We start from the raw sequence: 6640 nt of genomic DNA, 5'->3' as shown, positions 1-6640 counted from the left end.
GTTATCAGCAGTATTCTCCTGATTATATTTGAGTTGTGGTGATCTTCTACCAAAGAGACTCTTGTTAAGACTTGTCACAAGAGTTTTACTTTCAATTTTGGTTGACAAGCTGGGAAAAGCATTTGCCCCGAGTAACCTATTTTGAGGAAATGGACCACAAACTTCCAAAAATAGGATGGAAAGGAAATGGGTGGGTGATAGTGCCCACCCCAGGTTGCCCAAGTGTTTAGGGACGTTCTTGAGAAGGTGGTGGAAACCCATCTTGCTTAGGATCAATTCTCTTCAGAGCATACCACTGTTGAAATTTGGCTCAAATCTGTCTATGTATTTTTTTTTTACCAAGTTTGTAGGTAATAGGTTCTCTACAAAAAGTTTAGCCCTACATTAAAGGTTTTTGAGAAAACACTTATCCTTATATAAAGGGGTGGTACCCTAAAAGGCAAGGCCAGGGCATTAGATCTTAGCCTTGTGAATCACTTTATTTTTGGATCTTGGATTTTGATCTTAACTCTTTACTTTGACTCTTGACTTTAAACATTGGACTTGGATATTGAGCTTTGGGTTTGAGACTTATCTTTTTAGTTGCTTGAGACGAATTTAATCCCCAAGTCTAAAATCAATTTTGACCAGCCCATTAATTAACTTTGACCCAACATTAAATGTCTTCGGATCTTCCTGGATTTGACTCAGATCCATTTGAACCTTGACCTAACATTTTGCATGGGGCTTTAATAGTTTAAATAGTTTAGTAGCCGCCTAATTAATTGACTGTTGACTTCGTCAAGGTCTATCTTAACCCAGTCTTGGTCATATTTGACCTTGTTAGGGTTATTTTTGCCCTTATATGGGCCCTCGTTAGACAATCATTTGGGCTTTTATGGTTGTTGTTTTAGTCAGTCATAACCCATTTATAGTTGACCGTTTTGACATCTTAAAGGGATGGCATTAGACTGGGGCCTATATAAACCCCAACCCTCTTTCATTTCTCTCATCCTTCACTGCTCTCTCCTCTATATCTCGAGCTTTGATCTCTTCTCTCTCTCTAGTCTTTGGTGCTTCTCTCTCACCTAGGTTAGACCCAAATTCAAGTAGAGATCTGATCTTCTTAAAGAGATTCATATCTGGTTCCAGATCTAGTTATAGTTTGAATCCAAATTTGGTTCTAGATTAGATCTAACCCTAAGATCCAAGTCCGAATATAGTTATTCCTATCCAGGATCTAGATTCGATTGCTTATCAGACCCATATCTAGTTATTGTTTGGATTGCGACCTAGTTATTGTTAGAATCCAAATCTAAATCAAGTACCCATACTCAATTCAACTCTAGCCAAAAGGGTGTTCAAGGTGGTCCGTATCGAGGTTGTTGGGCTCACCTAGCTAGTGCAAGGTGTTGTCTGATCATTCACGAGAAGGTGAAAGCTTGATTGTATCTTGGGAGCGTAGTTATACGATTACCAATAGTATTGAGGACTTGATCCTAGGTGGGACAACTATCGCTTAAAAGACAATGCATTTATGCGTGCCTTCGAACTCACTGGTTCAATCTCTGTTGCCTGACCTACTAAGTAAGGTAATTTTTTCAACAAATTTCAAGTGATAGCGTTGCAAAATGGCGACTATGAAGGTTGAAAACCAAGAGCTGCCCAAGTTGTCTCAATTCTACAACACCAATTTTAAACTATGGCAACACAAGATGCTCATCTTCCTCACGATTACAAAAGTGGTGTACATGCTTAGGGAGGACTATCCAAAAAAATGAAAGGACAAAACCCTTGTTGAAAATCACAAGAAATTAAAGTGAAAATAGGATCACTTTGTGTGTCACAGACACATACTGAATACACTTTTCGTCACCTTGTTCGATATCTGCTCAGAAGTAAATACTATAAAGAAGTTGTAGGAATCCCTTGAAAGCAAATACAAAACGAAGGATGCATGAAATCATAAGTTTTTAGTTAACAAGTATACGAATTTTAATTTTTTTGATGATAAGTCATTGCTACCTCAAGTCCATGAGATGTAAATCGTGACTAATCAGATCAAGTCTGAGGGTATAAACATTGATGAATCATTCCCAGTAGTTGCAATCATTAATTGAAAGATTGCCCCCATCTTATAAAGATTATCAAATTGAATTAAAACTTAAGAATGAGGAGTTTACCTTTGAACAACTTCTTCAACATCTTAGAATGGAGAGAGAATCTCAATCTCAATTAGATAACAAAGATGAATTGAAAGAAGTTCATGTTAAGGTAAACATGGTTGAATGCAAACTTATGTTCAAACATAGACTTAAGAACAAGAATAAGAAATCCAAATTTGATGCTAAAAAGAGAATAACTATTTCCTAATATACTTGTGGAAAATTGGGTCACTGTGCGAGAGAATGCAAACACGAAAAGAAATTTTCCAGGCAATAATGCTAGTAAACCCGATAATGAACTAGTGGTTGTAGTTAATGAGATATTTATGATTAATTCATATAAAGGGTGTATGTGGATTCTAGATCAATGATTTATTCGTGCAATGATAGAAGTATGTTTAAAACATATAAAAGTGTGGGGAAAGACCATATGATTTATATGGGAGATAAACGTGAAGCTAAAGTTTATGAAAAAGAGAGTGTGAAACTTTAGTTCACCTTCAAAAAATGTGTATTACGTACCTACCATCATGAAAAATCTTTTATCTATCTATCTGCTTACAACTCATGATTTCAAAGTTGTAATGGAATCCAATAATATTATATTATCGAAGAACCACAAGTTTATAGGCAAAAGTTACGTCACCAATAAGCAGTTCAAAATCAATTTGAGTAAGAAAGTTTATTCTTCTTCTCTTTATATGCTTGACTCATGATTTATAGCATGTTAGATTAGGATATATTAATTATAAGTCTTTTGAGAAGCATGGGTAACAAGATATATTCCTAAATGCAAATTTAAATATGTTAGAAAATGTGATGTCTAAATTATTAGATTTGATACACAGTGATATATGTGATTTGAAAAAATACTCTAATTCGTGGGGATAACAATTATTTTATAACCTTTATTAATGATTTAACAAAATATGCTTATGTCTATCACATGAAAACAAAAGATGAATTATTTAAAAAAAATTAATTTTTCAAAGCTAAGGTTAAACACATTTATAATTGCAAAATAAAGTCTTTTAGATCTGATAGATGTGGTGAATGTTTTTCAAATAAGTTCATTGAATTTTATTAAATTTATCGAATATATAGACAAAATACTAGTTAAAAAAAAGTTTGAAAATTGTTAAAGTCATTATATTGTTTAAAATAATCACCTAAAAAATGACATAAAATTTTTGATGAAGTAATCATTTTATATGATTTTAGAATTTATGACTTTGATAAATACATATATGGCAAAATAGAAAATAGTTATATTATAATTATTTGTCTTTATGTCGATGATATAAGTAATAATGTAGAATACATAAATAATACCAAAAGTTTTCCTTCATCTAAATTTGATATGAAAGACATGGATTTAGTTGATGGCATACTTGTTATTAAACTAATTAGACATGAGAATGATTATTCATTGACTCAATCCCACTATATTGAGAAAATATAATCATTATAACTGTAAGATAGTTTCCACTTCGATTGATTCTAGTGTTAAGTTGTTGACTAATACTATGAGAAACATATCCCAATTAGAGTATGCAAGTATTATTAGTAGTCTCATATATGCTATGAATGAAACTAGACCAAACATAGCCTTTAATATAAGCAAGTTGAGCATATGTACTAGTAATCTAGGAGAAGAGCATTGAGATGCAATATATCGAATCCTGAAGTACTTGAGAGGAACTCTAGAATATGAAATATTCTATAAAAGAAAACCCATTATACTTGAAAGGTATAATGATGCAAACTTGAATAATGATTTCAATGAGTCATTATCCATAAGTGGTTAAATATTTACCCTTGGATTTGGAGCAATTGCTTGTGTATTCAAGAAGCAAACTATGCTAACTCATTCTATAATGAAAGCAGAGTTGATAGCACTAGCATCAGCTAGTAAGAAAGCTGAGTGGCTAAATAATCTCTTAATAAAGATACTATTAGGAGACAAGTCAATACCCCGATAGCCATGCGTTGTGATAGTCAAGTAACTATATACAAAGCAAAAAGTAATATTTATGGTGAAAAATCGAGACATGTCAGTCTAAATCATAATTATGTGAATAGTTAGTAAAAAAATGAATTATCTTAATTGAATATGTGAAATATTGTCAAAACTTAGCATATATGTTGACAAAGAAACTTTCTCAAGATATCATATTTAAGACATCGAGGAGAATGGGGTAAAAGTCTATAAAAGTAATCACCATTGGTGGAAACCCAACTACATGATAAGGGTCAAACCATTTTGAGTGGTTCAATAGGAAGAACACGTACTTGAGTGATTGGATTGAGCACTTAATATTTTCTCATTCTCGATGTCAAGTGCTTAAAACTTGTGTATGAAGGTTGAGTTCAAATTAAACTCTTAATAAGATCTATAGGCCTTATGACTGGGGTATTTCGAACGGGTTTACACTCTTGATGAACTTACCTATGTGAGTATGAAGGTGAGAGTCACCTTCTATTAGATTTGAACTTTTGTCTCTAGAGCATCCATGAAACTAGGATACAATACAAGACCCTTAACATGCAACTTGTATATATTAGTAGACATACTATGACCACGTGAAGTGAAAGTATGCATTACAATGTTTGGAAAGTCAATTAGGATTTTCAATTTAAAGCAAATGCTATTAAGATCTCAAACTCACTAAGACTAAGTATTACTAATGTGGAGGTTCAAACTCAAAAGGTACCTTCACTTATACACCGAATATTTGTGAATAGCCTCTGTAATCATCTTCTATAGTTTTGATCCAGATGGAGAATTATTGAAATTTGGCTCAAACTATGTATTTCCTCAATTTTTCATTTTCCCCTAAGTTCATGAGTAATGAGTTCTCTACAAAAGTTTAGTCACACATTGAATGTTTTAGAAAAACTTGTCTTTTTACAGAGGGGTAGTGCCTTTAAGGGCATTAGATATTAGGCCTATACATCACTTTATTCTTGGATCTTGAATATTTGATCTTGGATATTAGATCTTGGATATTGGATCTTGAATCTTAGATCTTGGATCTTGACTTTGACCTTGATCTTGACTCTTGACCCTTAACTTTTGATCTTTGACTTTGAACTTTGGATATTGGACTTTAATTTGGATTTGGATCTTGAACCTTGGGCTTTAGTTTTGGACTTATCTTTTTAGTATTTGGGACAGATTTAATCCCCAAGTCTAAAATTATCTTTGACCAACCCATTAATTGACTTTGACCCAGCATTAAACCTCTTCAGATCTTCCTGGATCTAACCAAGATTCGTTTAGACCTTGCCCTAATGTTTTTTATGGGGCTTTAATAGTCTAAATGGTCCAGTAGCCGCCCAATTGATTGACGATTGACATGTTGACTTGCTCAAGGTCTATCTTGACCTAGTCTTTGTTAGATTTGACCTTGCCAAGGTTATTTTTGTCTTTATATGAGTATGCTCCTTAACCAACCGTTTGGGCTCTTATGGCTGGCCATTTTCGCCAGAGATGACTCATTTATAGCCGATTATTTTGGCCTCTTAAAGGCTCTTTATAGCCATTATGAGTGGCCTTGGGTTGGGGCCTATATGGACCCCAAACATTTTCCATTTCTCTCATCCTTCTCTCATTTTTATCTCGAGCTCTACTCTCCTCTATCTATCTATCTCGAGTTAAGATTTTTCTCTCTCCCCCTCTCTCTTTCTAGTCTTTGGTGCTTTTCTCTCTCCTAGGTTAGACCCAAATTCAGGTAGTGATCTAATCCTCTTAGAGAGATCCAGAGATGGTTTAGCCCAGATTCAGTCCTGGTTACCAAGATCTAGTTGTAGTTTAGATCCAGATCTGGTTCTAGATCAGATCCAATCCTAAGATCTAAGTTCAAATATAGTTCAGATCCCTATCGGTTGTTGATCAGACCCTTATCCAGTTGTTTGGATCCTGGCTTAATTATTGTTAGAATCTAGATCCTAACCCAAGATCCATACCTGATTCAACCCTAGTCAAGAGGTTGTTCAATGTGGTTTGTGTGAAGGTTGTTGGGCTCACCCAATGCAGAGCATGGTCCGATTGTTTGTGAGAAGGTGAAAGCTCGATTGTATCCTGGGAGCATAGTTGCATAAATACCCATTGCACCGAGGACTTGATCCTAAGTGCGGCAACTATCACTTGAAGGACAACGCATTTACGCATGCCTCCGAGCTTACTGGTTCAATCTCAGTTGCCTAACCCACTAAGGTAAAATTTTCAACAACCAATGGCTTGCTCGGTGAGCTAGAGCACTCACCTAGGGTTTATCATCCAGGAGGGGGGGGGGGCTATTTTGTTTCCAGTTAGTTTCCTCATCATAAAAAGGAATGAGTGATAGTATTAGAATAGAGTTCTTCCCTTAATTTCAGATATGATCATTGCTCATAAAGAAAAACCCATTAGAAAGATGCATCAATAAGTGAGAAAAACAAAACGAAGAACAATGATTGAGTGAAAGGAGAATGAGTTAGTTTTTTTTTACAGA

Source organism: Nuphar pumila, chromosome 11 (genome assembly GCF_984573655.1).
Source record: "Nuphar pumila chromosome 11, dmNupPumi1.hap1.1, whole genome shotgun sequence".
Lineage (NCBI taxonomy): Eukaryota > Viridiplantae > Streptophyta > Magnoliopsida > Nymphaeales > Nymphaeaceae > Nuphar > Nuphar pumila.
The sequence above is the reverse complement of the archived record's forward strand: the minus strand, read 5'-3'. Positions refer to the sequence as shown.